The sequence below is a fragment of the Nicotiana tabacum genome, chromosome 11 (genome assembly GCF_000715075.1).
Source record: "Nicotiana tabacum cultivar K326 chromosome 11, ASM71507v2, whole genome shotgun sequence".
Taxonomy (NCBI): domain Eukaryota; kingdom Viridiplantae; phylum Streptophyta; class Magnoliopsida; order Solanales; family Solanaceae; genus Nicotiana; species Nicotiana tabacum.
In genome coordinates this window covers 35,311,562-35,333,760 of record NC_134090.1, presented here as the reverse complement: position 1 = coordinate 35,333,760, position 22,199 = coordinate 35,311,562, and positions in this window count along the sequence as shown.

Genomic DNA, 22,199 nt, shown 5'->3' with positions numbered 1-22,199 from the left:
GCACGTCAATGGAAATACACAATGGTATGGGTTACAAGGTGTATGTAGAGTTGAAAAAAGAGAACAGAGAATTCGGGATGTATCCTTTGTGCATAACAACGATTGAAAAAGAACTTGTATCCGAAGGTAGTTTAATTCAAGGCGACATTGTGCAAATAGACGAAGCAGTTCAAAGGTATGATTCTGATACAAATGATACACTTGCTCTAGATTTTGTCAATTCAGGACAAGCAATTGGGGTGTTCGAACTGGACAAGGATTTGATAATTTCAAAAACTAATCAAAGGGAGGATATGGCTAGACAAGTATATAAGGATAATGCTACATTGAAAGAGGTGATGGAGCATTATGCTATATCTCAAAGGTTTCAATTCCGGGTTGATAGGTCTAATTCTGTCAGGTTTGAGTGTATTTTATTATTCTTTATTTTTGTTGTATATTGTATTAATGGTTGGAGTTGTAAGTTATATGTTGATGTGTTTATGCGTATTTGTGGATTTTCACTTGATCTGCACTGATGTGGTTAACTATTTTTTTATGGTCTTCAAATACATGTATTCTTGTGTATTTTACTTGTATAAACTTATTACAGTGGCTCTCATTGATTTCCTCTTTGGTTTACTAGTTGTATATAAATGTATGCATATAACTATAGATGTATTCAGTTGTATTATTTGCACAAATAACTATAGGCGTATTTGCATTCATGTGTATATGAGTGAGTTTTTTGTAAGCATTTATGCTAATCATTTGTATAATGATATATTCTTTTCAGCTATGCATTATTATGTATGTCAAAAGATTGTGAATAGAGGTTTAAGACCTTGAGCATTAATAAATCAGAACTATTCAAAGTGAGAGAGTTCATTGATAAACATACATGTCTGTTGAAAGACAAGGTGTATGAGCAGCGACATGCAAGTAGCAGCCTTATAGGTGGTATGATTAGGCCAAATCTTACTAATCATAAGAGGAAATACACCCCAAAGAATATTATTGATGATGTGAAATCAGATTTAGGTGTAGATGTTAGCTACATGTCGGCGTGACGGGCTAAAGAAAAGGCAATGAATTTTTTGAGAGGTGAACCAGCTGATTCATACAAAAAATTACCAGAATACTTATATAAAATGGATATGACATATCTAGGTTTGCACATTAGAATGGTAAAATCGCTCAAAAATGAATTCATGTATGTGTATATATCTTTGTACGCCTTTTATAAAGGGGTTTGATTATTGTAGACCCATTGTGGTTGTGGATGGAAGTCACCTAAAATCTTACTATACTGGAACATTCGTCTCAGCCAGCACGTTGGATGGTGCAGGTGAGTATGTGAATTATAATAAATTTTGTTAATATTGTAAAGATTGAAATACATGTTTTAAAAATATGTATGCAATTATCTTTACAGGTCATATATTGCCACTAACATACGGTGTTATTGATTCAGAGAACGATGCCGCTTGGATGTGGTTCTTTGAGCAATTCAAGATAGCATACGGTGACAAGGAAAACATGTGTATCGTTTCAGATAGAAATGAGAGTATCATTAAATCTGTATCGAGAGTGTATCCAGATGTACCACAGTTTGCATGTATATGGCATCTATGGAACAACGTATATAAGAAATTCAAAAAGAGCCATGCAAAATTGAGCGAGATATACTTCTCGATGGCAAAAGCATACACACAAGCTGAATTTGACAGTCTAATGGAGAAGGTGGTGAAGGTACATATTAGGGTGAAAGAATACTTGGAGTTAAATGGATACGAAAAGTGGGCTAGGTTGTATGTACCTGTTAACAAGGATGGACCATGACGTCAAATATTGCTGAGTCCATCAATGTCGCACTAGTGTCAGCAAGGTAATTGCCAATATACGACTTCCCCGAAGAAGTTAGGAAGATTTTTGGACGTTGGAATTGCAGTAACTGCAAAGAAGCTACACAGACATACACAACGCTTGAAAAAAAATACCAGGAGATGCTGACTTTGAATGAGGCAATGTCTACACGCATGACTGTAAGTTTTATTTTAATGTCATTGTATCATATATTTAGCTCTTTTTTTAGATAGCTTATTTTTTCTGAAATAATTTATACCTTTTTTTAGATAGATGTATTCAATTGTATTATCATGCAGTAGCCTTATAATGTGTTTGTTTCTTTTCAGCTGCTTAAAGTTAAGCAGATATTAAATGTATAACAGTGTATTCATAAGCTAAGACGTAATTATAGTTTATAGTCTGCCGGTCTACATATATGATGTATTCTTCTGTATTCAAACATTTCAGTTGTATTTAACTGAATAATTCTGCATTATACATACAAAAATATGTTTGTATTTGTCATACCTCCTTTTTCACCTACACCCCGCAAAGGGGCGTAAGGGGAATTTTTCCAATTAAAGGACAATCGAAACAGGATTTTATTTAAAGATTCAGAGTCGCCACTTGGGAGATTTGTGGTGTCCCAAGTCACCGGTTGAAACCTGAATCGAGGAAAAGAATGACTCTGTTTAACAGTCTGCGCACCAGAAATCCGGATAAGGAATTCTGTTAACCCGGGAAAAGGTGTTAGGCATTCCCGAGTTCCGTGGTTCTAGCACGGTCGCTCTACTGTCATATTCGGCTTAATTATCTGATTTTATACAATTATGAACGTATGTGCAAATTTTAACTGTTTACCGCTTTGGTTATTATTTATTCAAAGAATTGCAACGTCGTGAGAATGCATCTCGAATTGCGCCACATAAATGTACCCGCAATTTTCGATACGTTCCAACTTCGTTGAGATTTGGATTTGGGTCACATAAATGTGCACCCGAGTTTAGGAAGATAACATTATTAAATACGCGCCTAAAGATACTAACGTGTTGTTATTTTTTTTAGAAAAAGCCGTAAAGTTCGCTATGCAGCCTGTCTCGAAATCTGAGCATTTGAAATAACTGTCCGTTGAGGGCCCCGCAGTTTGTGTATTCTTGTTTGTCGAGACTCGTCTCATTCATTATTTTTTAAAGGAATTTGCAACGTCATGGAAATGCATCTCGAACTACGTCACAATTAATGTACCCTTGATTAGCAACACATTTCGGCTTCGTTAAGATTTGGATTTGGGTCACATAAATGTGCACCCGAATTTAAGAAAGTAAGATTATTTAAAGTACACGTCTAACAGTGACTAACGCGTTATTACTTTTGAAAAAAAAAGGCCGTGAAATTTGCTAAGAGGCCGATCCCGAGTTCTAAGTAATTAATATATATACAGTCGTGAGGGCCCCGCAATCGTTGAGTTTTACTAGGCGAGGCTCATCTCATTTATTTGAAAGGACAATCCTAAAGTGACTACATTTTTTCTTATTTATCTTTAAAGGAATTTGAACTCCTACTCAATCAACTTAATTCACAAAGTCCGGTACAGTAAGATTTGTTATAACTGGGGTTCATGGGCGCATGAGTTCAAATCATTCAACGGATTTGGGCCTTTCTACAGTCCGTGTAAGGAATCAGTACAAACGCCAGCTTGGGCCAAAATGTGAGCCCAATTAAACAACGGCTGAGGGCAAGGTCCCAAGTCAAAACATCAGTTGCATGAATAAAAAGAGAATATTACTCCTACTCATTCTACTGTTCGTTATTTACATATAGGAAGTGGCTTATATCATGTATCAAGTCCAATTGGGTTTAACACTACCTTTATTAACGCCAATACGTGCAATCAGTACCCTTAATCTGAATTACATGTTCCTGCTTCAAAACTAGTGAGCCATTACTAATTGTTTTGAGAAATCTGTGATTACTTAATAGCAGAACAACACAATCAGAAATGCTAAAATCATAATTGACGCCTACGACTGGTGCTATCTAACAATGCTAGTTACATTTACAATCTTCTCTTCTTTTCAATTGCTGTAGTGATATCCGAATTATCAAATGGTGTGCAAGCTAAATACTCAGAACTAATAGAACCTAATCTAACAACTATAGCTTCCAATTGGTTTTAACAGTCCATTAAGCTCGTTCTTAACTACATGGATCTATATACTACATCAGTGACTGAATAATTTAAATACATCAATCATATAGAAACCAAAACAAAACTTCAACTCTTCACGTATATTCGACCTCCATGTTTTTAACTTACAAATGCCAGAGTTACAGTGGTGTACCTGGTATTGGAATACAAGAAGAAGAAGAAAAGGATCACCAAAAGCAGTAGCAAAACAATACAGCAGAACAGCACCAGTAACCAATATCTAGTATCAACTCATGAAAACCAGTTGAAACAAAAATTCCCAGCAATACCAACAGCAAACCAAACACCCAGTAATTGAACAAACTGAGCTCGGATAAGGTCGGAAGCAGAATCAATGGACTGCCAAATAGATTCAACAATCAAAAGAGCAAGAACCAGTGCTTGGAATCTATATTTTGCCTAGAACTCAATGGAACAGTATCTTTAAACTCTCCCTTAGAACTAATTCAAAACTCAAAATGTTCCTCTCAGATTACTTTTTCCTCTCTTCAGATTTCCCTCCAGATTTTTCAGAAAATCCTTTTATCCTCTCCCAAAAACTCAGCCCCCTCTTCTGTCTATAACTGACTCTATTTATATCCAAACACTGACCCTGCCCCCCTTACCTTATCAGATTTTCTGCCCATCATCTTCCCTTACAGCCCATTATCAAGTGTTTTGTTCCCCACTACACTTGTCTTTTCTTTATTTAAATTCAAATAGGCATGGGCACCTATTTCTTAATCCATTTTCTTTAAAACCTTTCCCCCACCATTATGTCTTGTTCCCCATTAGCACTAAACAATTGTATTAGTTTAATGGTATTTTAATACTTAGTGGACAGAACACTCAAACTACCCATTTCTTTCTGTTTTCAATTCCCAACTTATCCCTGAAACCCTTTTATATTACTGCCCCTAATACAATCTATTCATCCATCTTAAAACCTTTTAACTCTAAAATCTGTTCAAACTAACAATGATTTAAAACTAAATCTGACTAACAGCTATAACCAATTCTCCTAACAACTGAATGACTAAGGTTGAGTTCTCATTGAAACACATGGACTGAATTTAAATCACAATACAGAACTCAACAGAATCATTAAAACTGAAACTGAAAACTAAATCAAAATGAATATGAATGCAGGTTCATTGTCAACCTATTGACAATGCCCTGAAGCTAAGTGTCCACAGATCAAGCACACACACCACATGACATTAAACCATTTTATGAACTTACTGGTCTACAAACAAGAACGAACTAATCGACGAAACTATTTATAACCTATGTTATTAATCGACAGAACATAAACTGATGGAGAAAACTGGAAAATAACGAACAAAAGTTGAATTATAATGAACCTAATTTAGGTAAACGAAGAATTGATTGAACTACTCAAACAAACATTGGAATATTTAAACTAACCAAAATCAGAAAAAGAAACAGAATATATATACTGGATTAACTTAACCCGAAAACCCTAAAGAAGCGACTAATCACACAGACAAACAAACACATAGAAAAAGAGGAAAAGAAGAAGTTAAGAAGAACTCACTGTTCTTTTCTTGGATTTCAACCATATGTCCTTTCGAACTTGAGTTCCGGTTAGTATTATACGTCTATTTCATCATAAATAGACTTATAATACTAACCAGGAATCGTTCGACCCTGATAGCTTCGAAACAGTCTCGAACTGTCGAGCCCTAGATCCGCCATTCGATGAGCCTTTACTCGGATTCGAGCCAATCTGGTTAGGGATTAGCGACGAAGAGGTCAAGGAGATTATTGGGTGTGATTTCAGGGCGGATTGGGGTAGGTCCAGGTTTTGCTCGAATCTTCAAATAAAGATTCAAGAAGTTTGAGGTTGATTCGAAACAAACGGGTACTGGATCTGTGTTGAGGGTGGTTAGGTGGTTCAGTGGTGTGAATTTCACGGCCGACGGCGTCGTTGCCGCCGGGTTTACGGTGAAGGGGAGGGGTGGCGGCTGCTAGGGTTTGAGAGGAGGTGTTCGTCTCTGAGTTTGGAGACGATGGGGTGGGTTTGGCTATGGGGGGGGTAAGGTTTAGGAATATATACTAGGTGTGAGATTAAAACCTGGCCGTTTGATCTGATGAGATCAACGACTCGGATTAATTCTCTTGAAGTAAACAGTGTCGTTTGGGTGTAGTAACGGGTGAGACCGGGTTGGGGAATGGGTCGGGTTAAGTCAATGGATATAGGGGTGTGTTTTGAGCCGTTGGATCGATGTGTATTGAATGGCTAAGATTGATTGCCCACAATCTATACTACGTCGTTTGGCTCCTATACTACGTCGTTTCATCATCCTGTGAGACCTGAAGATTTGGACCGGGTGGGATAGTGTTGATTTGGGCTAAAAACTGGCCCAATACGTTGGTCCAGTCCGATTTCCCTATTTTTTTTGTTCTTTTCTACTTGTTTTTTTTTCTTATTTCCTTTTTTTTAAATTTCTTTTCCCAAAACGAAAAAACCTAAATTAACTTATAGAACTAAATTAAATTATAAAAAACACTAATTAACTTTTAATAATAATTAACACACACAATTAAATACCAATTAAAAATAAAATCACACGATTTGGACATTAAATGCTAAAAATGCAAAGTACATATTTTTTGTGATTTTTTCATTTTGTAAAACACTTAATTACTTCTAATTGTAGAATTAAATCTTAAATAAAAATGCAACATATTTTTGTATTTTTTATTAATTTAACAAATAAACATGCACGGACAAATGCAAACAATACAAGAAAAATGACACAAATTCGCAACAATTGCAAACAAACAAAATTATTTTATTTTGAATTTTTTGGGAGTAATTCTCATATAGGGCAAAAATCACGTGCTCACAGCTGCCCCTCTTTGCTCGTAAACTCGAAGAGTTTTCGTGCAAAGATAAAGTGAGCGGATACGAGCGATTTTTGCCTGTTGGAATACTCCGTGTGAAGCATTTTTTGAAAAGATTTAACCGAACCTCTGCTTCAAAGGTTTCCTACATATCCTTGGCTAAAAAGAAATCAGGTCAATGTAGTTCGGAAAGTTTTGGTAGCTGGGACTGCCATGGGACTGCAATTTTGCTGTTACTGCTGCTGCATGCTATCACTACTGCTTTCCAATCTCCTTATTACACCGTTGCTAAAAGAAAAACAAGAAGCTAGACTAAACTAGGAATTCCAAAATCTTATCTATTCCCGTCTTGCTCTTGTTGCCTTGCGTTCTACTTTCTGCGGTGGATTTTATGCTGGGGTTATTTTGTTGTAACCCTCCGTATTATTGCCTTCTGACTTGTATTTGAGTATAGTCCTCTGTTCTACAGGTGGGCTCCTGACTTCAAACTTAAAATGTATTCCTCTGTTCTACAGGCGGGCTCCTGATTCCAACTTGAAATGTAAAGCTAATGTAGCCTCCATTCTCCGGGCGGGCTCCTGACTTCATTAGCAAAAATAATTCAGCCTCCATTTTCCAGGCGGGCTCCTGACTTCATCAGCAATTTTGAAAATAAATCAGCCACCATTCTCTAGGCGGGCTCCTGACTCCAACATCAACTTTGAAAGTAAATCAGCCTCCATTCTCCAGGCGGGCTCCTGACTCCAACAACAATTTAAAGATAATTCAGCCTCCATTCTCCAGGCGGGCTCCTGACTTTATCAGCAACTTTGAAAATAAATCAGCCTCCATTCTCCAGGCGGGCTCCTGACTCCAACAACAACTTAAAAATAATTCAGCCTCCATTCTTCAGGCGGGCTCCTGACTTCATCAGCAAAAATAATTCAGCCTCCATTCTCCAGGCGGGCTCCTGACTTCATCAGCAAATTTGAAAATAAATCAGCCTCTATTCTCCAGGCGGGCTCCTGACTCCAACAACAACTTTGAAAGTAAATCAGCCTCCATTCTCCAGGCGGGCTCCTGACTCCAACAATAATTTAAAGATAATTCAGCCTCCATTCTTCAGGCGGCTCCTGACTTCATCAGCAACTTTGAAAATAAATCAGTCTCCATTCTTCAGGCGGGCTCCTGACTCCAACAACAATTATGAAAATAAATCGGCCTTCATTCTCCAGGCGGGCTCCTGACTCCAACAACAACTTTGAAAGTAAATCAGCCTCCATTCTCCAGGCGGGCTCCTGACTTCATCAGCAACTTTTAAAATAAATCAGCCTCCATTCTCCAGGCAGGCTCCTGACTCCAACAACAACTTTGAAAGTAAATCAGCCTCCATTCTCCAGGCGGGCTCCTGACTCCAACAACTTCTTAAAAAATGCGTTTTTTTGATGTTGTTCCTTCCTGCCTCCCGAACCATTTTTCTTCTAACGTGAATCATCTTCTTTCAACTGCTTCCCTCAAAACTGGTGTCTTATTCCTCCGAAAACTGCTGGGGATAACACCGGTGTTCTATTCAAAAAATATGTCTTTTTTCTACTTCAAAGACTACTTCCTTTAAAGCTGGTGCCTTCCTTCCACTTGGAACTACTTTCCTCAAGCTGGTCTTTTCACTTCTCTGAAACCTGCCGGGGATAACACTGCTGGGGAATTATCTTCCTTCTTTAAGACTAGTTACTTTCCTCCCTTTAACACTGGTGGGGATGGCACTGATTCACGGACCAATACCCTTAAAACTCGGGTTATCTTGCTTCTTCCAAGATTGCTTTCTTAAAAACTTGCATCGCCTTCTCTCGTATACTGCGGGGAATTCCACTTCTTTCAAAACTTGTGTTATCTTCCATCTTCCCCAAGTGGGTATCTGATTTCAAGAAAATTTTCGTAATGAGAGAAAATTCTCTGCCCCAGTTTGATAATCTTCTTTGTGGCCGTGTCTTCCCGCTGTCAATAACATTTCCTTTCCCTGCTTCAAATCAAAGAAAAATTTGTTAGTTTAAAACGTGGTGAGTGGTTGTGCCACTTTTGCTGGGGATGGTTTTTCCCTTTTTCCTTTCCCTGTTTTGCTACAAAATTTGCTGGGGATGATATTATTTGTTGGGGATGATACTTCTGCTAGTGATGGTTTTTTCTTTTCTCTTCCTTCCCCGCTCTGTGTTGTCCGACCATTGCGGAACTTGGTCGAGAATCTGTCGGAGTTATTCCTGTATCTCGCACATCTGTTGGGGATCCTCATAACCTTTTAACTGTTGCTTTTCCGTTTTTCTCCAACTTTCCCTGGAAATTTGGTCCTCTTGGGATCTAGACCCATTCATCATTTGGTCTTGCGACCAACTTCTTTTCGCTTTGTCGTCTTACCTTTGGCCTGTCCTATTCGCATTTTGCTTTGCACCATTTTGGCCACTGGTAGTAAGCTCTGAAAATCCTTTTCAAAAACAAACTGCTGGGGAGGTAAAGTTTTTAAACCAAGAAATGAAAAAGTGATGATTTCAAAAAATAGAAAAAGAAGAAGTCTTTCTAAACAAATGCTAGGGAAAAAGAAAGAAAAGAACTTACCTGAATGATACAACCGATCCCAACGATCATGTCGTGCATTCCGGATTAATCAACTCAGTCTATTTATATCAATCAATCTCTCGGACGGCCTTATCTTGCTGGGGATAAACAAGTACTCAACTCTTTGCCAAATGCGGACCATTTCCGCCAATCTTGCCTTGTCGCCTCATAGTGCCCTTCGAGGGGTTTTCACTAATAAGACTGTCTCATTTCTCTCAACTCCCGTCGCCTTATGGTGCCTGTGAAGGTTTTCACCGATAAGACTCTCTCATTTTATTTTATTTTTCAGCTGGGGATTGGAGTGTTGCCGATATGACTCTCTTTGCTGGGGATTCTTTTCGGCTATCAATTCATTTCCAGTTTATGATCCTTTTCTCTGCTGGGGATCAGAGTGTTATTTCCGACTTTCGTTTGCTTGACTTGGCACTTCTCGGAGGCTAATCGGGAGGTCTTTTTTGGACATCAATATGGTTTTTTGTGTATGGCTAAAGAAAAGGGGTATCAAGAGTTCAAAATAATTTTGATGGGTAAAATAGTACAACTCTTGAAATCAAACTTTCTTTCCAAAATTACAAACACAAACTTCTGCCTTAGTTCTTCTTGCTTGGGGATTTTTATTTTTTGTTACATTTTGGCATACTATGTTATACTATGTTACACTATGCACACTATGTTACACTATGACCGAGTCGTGAGGCGCCTACGTATCCTTCTTTGAGGAATCAGGTCAAACGTATTTCCCAATTCCTTTGTTTTGCTTGTGACTTTCTTTTGTCTTTATTATCATTATTTTTCTCTTCTCTTTTTCGTTCATTTTCATTACTGATTCCAAAAGAGGGGTATGAAAAAAAATAAGGCTCAAAAGGGGAAGCAAAAGTTAAAGTGTTTGGATAGAAGAAAGAATTGCCTCCGTCATTTCATTTTCCGATAAATGCCAAATACAAACAAACAACAATTACAATTAAGAAAATCATACATAATATCTCTTAACTGCGTCAGAATTGATAGCCATGTCGACGCATTTCCCTTCGATATCTGTTAAACATAAAGCGCCATTGGACAACACTTTGGTTACAATGAATGGCCTTTGCCAATTCGAGGCGAACTTGCCCTTTGCCTCAGCCTAATGTGGGAGGATGCGTTTCAGCACTTGCTGGCCCACTTCAAATTTCCGGGGACGCACCTTTTTGTTGTATGCTCTTGCCATTCTCTTTTGATACAACTGGCCATGACACACAGCTGCCAATCTCTTTTCATCAATTAGGTTCAACTGCTCCAAACGGGCTTTGACCCACTCGTCATCATCAATCTCAGCCTCAGCGACAATCTGAAGGGATGGAATTTCAACTTCCGCCGGTATCACTGCTTCAGTTCCGTATACCAACAAATAAGGAGTTGCACCTACTGAAGTACGAACAGTAGTGCGATAACCCAATAATGCAAATGGTAATTTCTCATGCCATTGTCTGGATCCTTCTATCATCTTCCTCAGTATTTTCTTTATGTTCTTCTTGGCCGCCTTGACCGCTCCATTCGCCTTGGGGCGATATAGGGTGGAATTACGGTGTGCAATCTTAAACTGTCGACATACTTCTTTCATCAAATTGCTGTTAAGATTGGTACCATTATCCGTGATGATCACCTTTGGGATTCCAAATCTACAGATGATATGGGTGTGAACAAAATCTATCACTGCCTTCTTGGTTACCGACTTGAAAGTTTTAGCTTCAACCCACTTAGTGAAATAATCGATGGTCACCAGAATGAACCTATGACCGTTGGTAGCCGCCGACTCAATAGGTCCAATGACATCCATGCCCCAAGCAACAAATGGCCATGGTGCTGACATTGTATGTAATTCTGTCGGTGGAGAATGAATCAAATCTCCGTGTATCTAACACTGATTGCATTTTCGTACGCAATTGATACAATCACGCTCCATAGTGAGCCAATAGTACCTTGCTCGAAGAATCTTCTTCGCCAACAAATATCCGCTCATATGTGGACCACAAACTCCAGCATGTACCTCTGTCATAACTGTCGCGGCTTGACTAGCATCTATACATCTCAACAATCCCAAATCTGGTGTTCTTTTGTACAACACTCCTCCACTGAGGAAAAATCCATTGGCCAATCGCCGAATGGTTCTCTTTTGATCTTCGGTGGCCTGCTCCGGGTATATCCCCATCCTGAGGTATTCCTTAACATCATAGAACCATGGCTCGCCATCCATTTCTTCCTCTATCATGTTGCAATAAGCATGCTGATCACGAATCTGGATATGCAACGGGTCAACATGAATTTTGTCTGAGTGGTGCAACATCGATGCTAAAGTGGCCAAAGCATCGGCAACCTCAGTGTGAACTCTTAGGATGTGTCTGAACTCCACTGATCGAAATCGCTTGCTCAGATCATGCAAACATTGTCGATATGGTATAAGCTTCAAATCCCGTATTTCCCATTCACCCTGGATTTGAGGCACCAGGAGGTCCGAGTCTCCCAAGACCAAGACGTCCTGGACATCCATGTCTGCAGCTAACCGTAAGCCCAAAATGCATGCCTCACATTCAGCCATGTTATTGGTACAATAGAAACGTAGTTGTGCCGTAACAGGATAATGATGTCCTATTTCAGAAATAAGTACCGCTCCTATTCCAACTCCTTTCGCATTTGCGGCTCCATCAAAGAAGAGCTCCCAACCTGGTTCCTCAGATAAATCCAACTTATCTATATGCATCACATCTTCATCAGGAAAATACGTCCTCAATGGCTCGTATTCTTCATCAACAGGATTCTCAGCCAAGTGATCGGTTAGTGCTTGGGCTTTCATGGCCGTCCTCGTCACATAGACGATGTCGAATTCTGTGAGTAATATTTGCCATTTCGCTAACCTCCCTGTGGGCATAGGCTTCTGGAAAATATACTTCAGTGGATCCAAGCGTGAAATGAGATAAGTAGTATATGATGACAGATAATGCTTCAATTTCTGGGCCACCCAAGTTAGGGCGCAACATGTCTTCTCGAGTTGAGTGTACTTAACCTCATAGCCTGTAAACTTCTTGCTGAGATAATAGATGGCTTGCTCCTTCCTTCCTGTAATGTCGTGTTACCCCAGTACGCAGCCAAACGAATTCTCCAGGACCGTTAGATAAAGAATTAACGGTCTCCCCGGCTCAGGTGGAACCAACACAGGTGGATTTGATAAATATCCTTTGATTTGGTCAAATGCCTCCTGACATTCTACCGTCCATTCTATCGCGGCATTTTTCTTCAGTAGCCGAAAGATGGGTTCACAAGTCGCTGTGAGTTGAGCGATATACCTGCTGATATAATTCAACCTTCCCAACAGACTCATTACTTGTGTTTTGTTCTTCGGCGGTGGCAACTCTTGGATGGATTTGATCTTTGACGGGTCCAACTCAATACCTCGCAGACTGACGATGAATCCCAACAACTTTCCAGATGGAACACCAAATGCACATTTGGCCGGGTTGAGCTTAATATCATACCTTCGAAGTCTTTGGAAAAACTTCCTCATGTCTGCTACGTGGTCTTCCTGATGCTTGGATTTTATGATCACATCGTCCACGTATACCTCAATCTCTTTGTGTATCATGTCATGAAACATAGTAGTCATTGCTCTCATGTACGTTGCCCTAGCGTTCTTCAAACCAAATGGCATTACTCGGTAGCAATAAGTCCCCCACGGCGTAATGAAAGCCGTCTTTTCCGCGTCTTCTTCATCCATCAGAATCTGATGATACCCCGCATAGCAATCTACAAAAGACCCGATCTCGCGTCCAGCACAGTTATCGATCAAGATATGGATGTTGGGTAATGGAAATTTGTCCTTGGGGCTTGCCCTGTTCAAATTGCGGTAATCGAGACACACTCTGATCTTCCCATCTTTCTTCGGCACTGGCACCACATTAGCAAACCAATCAGGATATCGAGTGACCCGAATAACCTTTGCTTGCAGCTGCTTGGTTACTTCTTCTTTAATCTTCACACTCATATCTATCTTCAACTTCCTCAATTTCTGCTTGACGGGAGGGCAATGGGCAATTTGTGAACCACTAGATCGGTGCTTAAGCCCGGTATGTCATCGTACGACCATGCAAAAACATCTTTGAATTCAATGAGTGTTTTGACTAGTTCTTCCCTGATTTTTGGCTCGAGGTGGACACTTATCTTAGTCTCTTGGACATTGTCTATGTCCCCTAAATTGACGGCTTCGGTGTCATTCAAATTGGGCTTAGATTTCTCTTCAAACTGACTTATCTCTCTGTTTATCTCTTCGAAGGCTTCATCCTCATCGTATTCCGATTCATCATCATAATCGACCTCTTGTACAATTAGTTCGGAATCAGATTGATTTTTTAGACTGGGTTGAAGATCCGTTGTGCATGCCATGTCATTAGAACCAATATAAAGAGAACTGTTCAGAAAGAGAAAAGAAGAAAACAAAGTTAAAACAAAATAAGAAGAACAAAAGCTTTCACTTTATTAAAATACGAGATAACAGAGCTTCACACTTTGCCGAATACAAAACAAAACTAGATTACAACCCTGGAATAATCCAGAAAGACAAGAAAGAAAAATCAGAGCCCACTACCAAGACTCCCTCCGAGTAGGAAGAGGAGTAGCTGTCCAATTGTTGACATTGGCTCTAGGCCCCACAAACTGTATGTCTGCCTTACTGGAACCTTCTCCAGCTTCTATCATGTTGACTTCGGCGAACAGCCTTTCAAAGCCCTCATTTAAATCTTCGTCTGGCCCAATCAGAGGTCCGAGAATTTTGGGGACTGACAACCTTCCGCTACCTGCTCTGGCAAAGGATCTGGAAAGATGTGGAACTGGCTTAGGAAGAACCCAAACTTTCTTTTTCAATTTTTGGGCCCGCCTTACATCTGCTGCCGTAGGCTTGAATCCTAGCCCGAAAGTATCCAGGTTCTTGGGCAAAGAAACTGGCTGGACAGTACCCTGCAGATCAACCCCCAAACCTTTTCCTGGTACAAACCCGCTGTTTAACATTTCTGAGGCTATCATGAAGGTTGCAGCTGCTATTCTGGGAAGTGGAAGGCCCCCGCCCTCAGGAATTTTGTCCACTAAGACTGTGTCAAAAACTTGGTAAACTGATGGGCCCTTATCATCATTGGTTTCTATGAAGGGCACAATGGCATCACTAACGGCGCCTGTACCGTCATCCCCGTGTACCACAATCTCTTGTCTATCCCATTCAAATTTGATCGTCTGATGCAGTGTAGAAGGTACTGCTTTGGCTGCATGGATCCAGGGTCGCCCCAACAGAAGATTATACGACACCGCCACATCTATCACTTGAAATTCCATGGTGAACTCGACCGGACCAATTGTCAATTCCAGCATGATATCACCTACTGTGTCAGTACCAACCCCATCAAAACCTCGGACGTAGACGATGTTCTTGTGAATCCTATCATTATCAACTTTCAGTTTGTTCAGAGTGGCCAAAGAACAGATATTGGCACTGGACCCATTATCAATCAGTACTCGAGTGACAACCGAGTCTTCGCATTTCGCAGTCAAATAGAGAGCTTTGTTGTGTTCTGTACCCTCTACTGGCAACTCATCATCAGAAAATGTCACTCGATTTACCTCGAAGATTTTGTGCACTATTTTCTCCAAATGGTTCACTGAGATTTTGTCCGGAACATGGGCTTCGTTCAGAATCTTCATTAATGCCCGACAATGATCGCTTGAATGGATCAACAAGGATAGCAACGAAATTTGGGCCGGAGTCTTCCTCAACTGCTCTACAATGGAGTAGTCCTGTGCCTTCATCTTTTTCAAAAACTACTCTGCTTCTTCCTCCGTCACTGGCTTCTTTATTGTTATAGGATTGGCCCTTCTCAATTCTGCGGGAGCAAAACAGCTTCCCGAACGAGTTAACCCCTGGGCCTCGCATACTTCTTACACAACCTCCTTCCCCTTATGCATCACCATCACTTGACTGTAGCTCCATGGCACAGCTTTCTCACTTGTTATCGACAACTGCATTACTGGCCTGATAACAACTGGTTCTACGCAGGCCCCCTTCATAACTAACACTAGTGTGCTTGGTACTCCCTGTAGCACTACCTTGACCGGCTCTAGCTTCTTCGCAACAATAGACGAACCTTCCCCATTACCACAACTGGCTTGTCATCTACCCTTCCCAACTGTACCACTGCCTTTCCACTGGTCGGCTTTTCGTTTGGACTGGCACGAATCATCATTACCATTTGTGAGGGTTTCTTGGGCTCCCCTCCTTCGTGTACTAGTTCGATCATGTGGGCCTCATGGTGCACCGGCAATGGGTTCTCATTGATGTTGGGTGCCTCTGGTGCCTGAACCTCGATCCTATTTGTGTCAATAAGATCTTGTACGACAGTTTTTAACTTCCAACACTTCTCAGTATCATGCCCGGGATCCCCCGAACAATATTCACAACTTACCGAGTGGTCCAGATTTTTGGGAAGGAGACTTGGCAATTTGGGCTCAACAGGACTCAATAGGCCTAATTGCTTCAATTTGTGGAACAGAGTAGTATAGGTTTCTCCCAGCGGAGTGAATGCTCTCTGCCTGTGCACCCTTTCATTCTTGAAAGCCTGATTTCCGCGGAAGCCTGGCCCTGAAGGATTCCTGTAGGCCCTTAGTGGTGGATATGTGCTTTGCGGAGGTGGGTATGTGTTTTGTGGAGGTGGATACGTATTCTGGGGAAACGGCGCACACCATTGTGGGCGAGCCGTAGGCTAGGTGTGAGTTTGGGCGTGATGGACGGAGAAATGTGGCTTTGGTGGATAATAGGGTTGTGGAGGGTTGTATGGAGTGTGTGGGTAATTTGGGTGATGGGGTCTGGGTTGGTAGTGAGGGGAAGGACCTCTGGATCTGGACAAAGTACCTGCTTCGACTGTCGCGACCTCCTCTCTCTTTTTTTTCCCAAGCGCACCTCCCGTGCCGCTTTGGATAGCCTGAGTTGTGGCCTTGATTGCCGAATAGCTCATTATCTTGTTGGACTTGAGTCCCTCTTCAACCATACCGCCCATTTTTACTACTTCGTTGAAAGATTTACCGACTGACATCACCAGGTGACCAAAGTAAGTTGGCTCCAAAGTTTGTAAGAAGTAGTCCACCATTTCACCTTCCCTCATTGGTGGATCGACTCTTGCTGCTTGTTCTCTCCAAAGGAATCTGAATTTCCTAAAGCTCTCTCCAGGATTTTTCTCAAGTTTCAACAGTGTGAGACGGTCAGGGACGATCTCAAGGTTGTACTGGAAGTGACCTGTAAATGCTTGTGCTAGATCGTCCCAAGTATACCACCTGCTAGGATCCTGCCTCGTGTACCATTCCAGTGTGGACCCGCTTAAACTTTGACCGAAATAAGCTATCAGCAGCTCATCCTTTCTACCTGCCCCTCTCATCTTACTACATAAACCTCGTAGATGTGCCATGGGATCACCATGTCCCTCATATAGATCAAATTTTGGCATCTTAAAACCTACCGGAAATTGAACATTGGGGAAGGGACACAGATCTTTGTAGGCCACACTAACTTGGCTGCCCAATCCATGCATATTCCTGAAGGATTGCTCCAGGCTTTTCACTTTATGAAGCACTTTGTCCTACTCCGGATTCTTAGCCGGCCTCTCAGTTTTTGCCGGGAGCTGAAGGTGAGGGGTGTAAGTGTATGGCTCGGGTGCTTTGAAGGTGAGTTCAGGAGGATAGTATTGGTTGTCGTAAACCTGAAACATTGGTTCATCGGATGATTTTTGCAATGTGGCAGGTGGAGGTGCCACGAAAACAGGAACAGTTGGTGGAGGAGGGTTTTGTTTGGGTGGTGGAGCTTGGGGATTATAGGATGTTTCCCCCTGATAGTATTGGGCAATGGGGAAGCTCGTTGATGGACCAGTGGGAAGGTGTTCCGGAGTCCGAGCCGGTGAGAGGGTAGGAGTAGGGGGAGGTGTTGGTGATGTTTGTCCCCTAGCCCAGGCTAGGTGCATCCCAGCTATCTCTTGTCTCAACCTGTCTACTTCCTCCTTCATCATTTGCATCTCCGTCTTTTCTTCTTCAACACTTTTATTCGAACCAGACATACTTTTCGGAATGGGCCCTTTAGATCTTGTGTGGTAATGGTAATTTGCCAGAACGTTCTAACGAGCTAACTATTTCAAAATCTCTGGATCAACAACAAACTTGTTAGCGTTAGAGTTTAACACATATTGCAATTTCACTTTGGGGATGCAATGTTCCTAAGCAGTTTAACCATTTCCATCATGTCTTTGTTCTGACTGCATGCGTCATTCCGACTTCTTTTAAGTGCCTCCAAACTTTTCCTTTTTTTAGTGGTGGTCGAATCTTATGTGGATTGCCTACGTATCATGTCCCCGCATGAATCAGACGGGGCGTAGTTCTGCCACAAGTGCAGAAAATAAAGACACCATTTTTTGGATTTTTCAACCTTTACTAGCAAAACGTTTTATTACAAGACAAAACATTTTTGAAAGGAAATTGACAAACTTGATACAGACTACAGACTTTTATGCCAAAAAGGGAAATACAAACTCCGACGGACAACAGACTCTGAAGACAAGGAAAATACAGACTCAAACTATGAATGTTTCAGAGTTTTGAATTTTGGCGCCCGCGGGGCGTCGTTCGGCCTCGCCGTGGGCTTTGGTGCAAGGCCCCTTTGCAGATCTTTCAAATCTTCCATGATCTGGTGGACATAAATCATTATTGAAGCAAAGAAGGTGGTACGGGACATATCCTCACAAGCTAGGCACTTTATGGTGATGTAGTGCCCGATATCGTCGATTCTTCCCTTGATTCTGTCCCTTTCCATAAGCAATCGCTCTATTTGTTGATTCCGCGTCCCCAACATTTGCGCGTTGTAAAGGAGTTGATCCTGAAACTCATTCATCTGTTTCTCCATTCGGGCCATTAGATCATAGTAGCGCTTCCTATCTGCTCTGGCATCTCGGGCTTGTCTGAAGGTCCGCTCTTCGAGAGTGGATATTGTTTCTCTCAATAGAGAGATGCTCCTTTCGTAGTCCCTCTTCATTTGTTGCATAGACCGTGCTCGCTCTTCTACCTTCTTTATCCATTTCACCTAGATTCTCGCTAGACCAGCTTTAGATTTTTCCAAGTCTTCTTGATACTCGAGGACTTTCTTCTTCATACCGTTTATGAGCTTTTCATCACCCCAGCTTCTCTTCGGGTTTCTGGTAGCTATTTTCATTTCCCAGATTTGAGCTTTGAGGACCTCGCTTCCCCAAGCTATTTTGCTCTTCTCTCCTTCATCGACAGCAACTTGCACCTTGTTCTCAAATTTTAGATCCTTAATCTGTTGTTTCAGCTTACCTATTTCGGCCCGGTATTCGCGCTCTTTGGCCAACCAGTCCCACGGTTCTTGTGACGCCTCAACGGACTCTTAAATGTGAGGTTTTTTGGTTGGCCGTTCTGGCTCATCTCTTACAACATCTCTCTTCATGTACCAGGCGATATAAGTCGGTGTGACTTCACCTTTGGATAGGTCGCGCACTCGAGTGTTTACCGTTAAATACTGGCATTCATTCCATATAGAACGAACGACTTCTTCATGAAATTGGCCGTTGGTGCTAACCTCGATTGCATAAACACTGAGATCTTCTTCTGGGTGTACCACCTGACACCTCCCTAACTGTCTCATCACCCAGTAAGGCGCATAAGGCTGAATGCCTCGGAGTCCTATTAAGAGGAAGTAAGGAACCGTGGCGGGCATGTACACAATTTCTTCAACAGGAAGCCGACCCAATGTCCACCCTATTTGTGCTGCAGTGATGGCGCGAAGGCAAGATACCCAGTCTTCAGACCCTTCTGGCATTTTGAGCCCTGAAATCCTCGTGTTATATCCTTCAATGCAACCTTCGTTTGCAGATCTATAGCTCATATACTGAGGATGATGACACAGGTGCTCGGTCATCCACATCTGCAATAACAAATTGCATCCTTCGAAAAATTCTACCCCAACTTTACAGGCTATGAGAGCTCGGTATATCTCTGACACTATCATAGGGGCAAACGTGCTTTTGTTGTTGGTAATTAGGACCTTGACGACTCCAGCCACCTTCAAATCAATATTTCTGTCTTTCCGAGGAAGCACTACAATGACCAAGAATGCTACCATGAAGGCGAACCGCCTATGTTCATCCCATTTTGTCCGATTCCCTCTGCTGCAGACCCCGCTTTCCAGATCGTCGAACCCTCCTATATGCCCATACCTTTGGTATATGAACTGCAGAGTAGAAAAACCTCTATCCAACTCAGAGTACGGGACTCCCTTGCTTATCTTCAGTAAATCCATGAACTTGTGCGAATTGACAGCTCTTGGAGCAATCAGATATTTGTGACTTAGCCCCTCAGTAATGTCCATATAACCTGCTACCTCTTCTAAGGTTGGGGTGAGTTCAAAATCCGAGAAGTGGAATACGTTGTGGGCCGGGTCCCAAAATGTAACCAGAGCTTTTATGATGTCACATCTGGGTCTGACGTTCAACAAACTGGTGAGGCCTCCAAATTGTAATTTGATCTTATCTCGCTCTGACTTTTCCAAATCCTCCCACCACAAGCGCAACTCCAAAGGGATCTTGCTCCTAATTGTTACCGGCAAACTTGGCCCCGGGCTCATTCCGTATGTTTGTTTGGGGTGATTAATACTCATTGGACTCAAAGAAAGAATAAACTAAAATTGACACACATTTAAATAAAACTCCGGTCTTGTCAATACAGCCTTTCATCACTTCGAAGAAGATTTAAAGGCTGTGTTTTACCAACCGGACAAAACCTTGAAAATGACCAAAAGTGGCTATTTTCGCAAAAACAGCCTTCCGGCGTCTTTTTAGGGATATTCGGTTATTTTTACAAGAATGGAATCACCCGATTTATTTATGACGAAAATTAAAAATTTTGACATTTTTTTGTTTGGCTATTTTTGCAAAAGAGGAGGTTGGACCCGATGAGGGTTGCCTACGTATCTCACATCCTATGAGAATCAAACCGGTGTAGTTCGGGCCACGAAAATAACCTAATTTTGAAAACGAAACTTGTTTAAATAAATTACGCTAAAAAAACATTTTTTTTTATTCCAGTATTTTCAGAAGCCGATCAGCATGCAAGTCTGCGGCAAATAAATGCATAAAACAAACAGGATGCAGCAGGATGGTCTTTTCATTTCAGGTTGCTTGTCCTAGACGGACCCAACCCCTGTGTTGAGTCCCCTAAGTTAAGTGCACATAATGCAAATAAGCATTCCTACTAGGGATCCGGCATGAGGTTTTGTTATACTAGGTTTATCCTGGGTTTTTGTTCTAGACCTGGCTTACCCGAGCGGACAACTCGAGCCAAGGATGGGAACTGCGTGCCGGTAACCAAAAGATCATCCGGTTTTGCAACTCCTCCGAATCCTCGATCTATTTTGGGATATGACACTAACAGAAAGAAGTCACGACCAGCGTGCACTCCTCAAGAGGGAGAAGAGAGGGATTTCGTAGTAGTTTATATATACAGTTCAGATAATATCAAAGCGGTAAGAGCAACATTTTGCACATTTATGCTAAAACATGTAATAAAATCAGATAATAAATAAAGTCAAATAATAACAATTATTATAAGCTCGAATTCTGAACCCTGAACCAGAGATTCTGGGTTCAGTCCCCAGCAGAGTCGCTAGAGCTGTCACACCTCCTTTTTCACCTACACCCCCGAAAAAGGGCGTAGGGGAGTTTTTCCAATTAAAGGACAATCGAAACGGGATTTTATTTAAAGATTCAGAGTCGCCACTTGGGAGATTTGTGGTGTCCCAAGTCACCGGTTGAATCCTGAATCGAGGAAAAGAATGACTCTGTTTAACAGTCTGCGCACCAGAAATCCGGATAAGGAATTCTGTTAACCCGGGAAAAAGTGTTAGGCATTCCCGAGTTCCGTGGTTCTAGCACGGTCGCTATACTGTCATATTCGGCTTAATTATCTGATTTTATACAATTATGAACCTATGTGCAAATTTTAACTGTTTACCGCTTTGGTTATTATTTATTCAAAGAATTGCAACGTCGTGAGAATGCATCTCGAATTGCGCCACATAAATGTACCCGCAATTTTCGATACGTTCCAACTTCGTTGAGATTTGGATTTGGGTCACATAAATGTGCACCCGAGTTTAGGAAGATAACATTATTAAATACGCACCTAAAGATACTAACGCGTTGTTATTTTTTTGAGAAAAAGCCGTAAAGTTCGCTATGCGGCCTGTCTCGAAATCTGAGCATTTGAAATAACTGTCCGTTGAGGGCCCCGTAGTTTGTGTATTCTTGTTTGTCGAGGCTCGTCTCATTCATTATTTTTTAAAGAAATTTGCAACGTCATGGAAATACATCTCGAACTACGTCACAATCAATGTACCCGTGATTAGGGACACATTTCGGCTTCGTTGAGATTTTGATTTGGGTCACATAAATGTGCACCCGAATTTAAGAAAGTAATTTAGTAAAAAGTACGCGCCTAATAGTGACTAACGTGTTATTACTTTTGGGAAAAAAAGGCCGTGAAATTTGCTAAGAGGCCGATCCCGAGTTCTAAGTAATTAATATATATACAGTCGTGAGGGCCCCGTAGTCGTTGAGTTTTACTAGGCGAGGCTCATCTCGTTTATTTGAAAGGACAATCCTAAAGT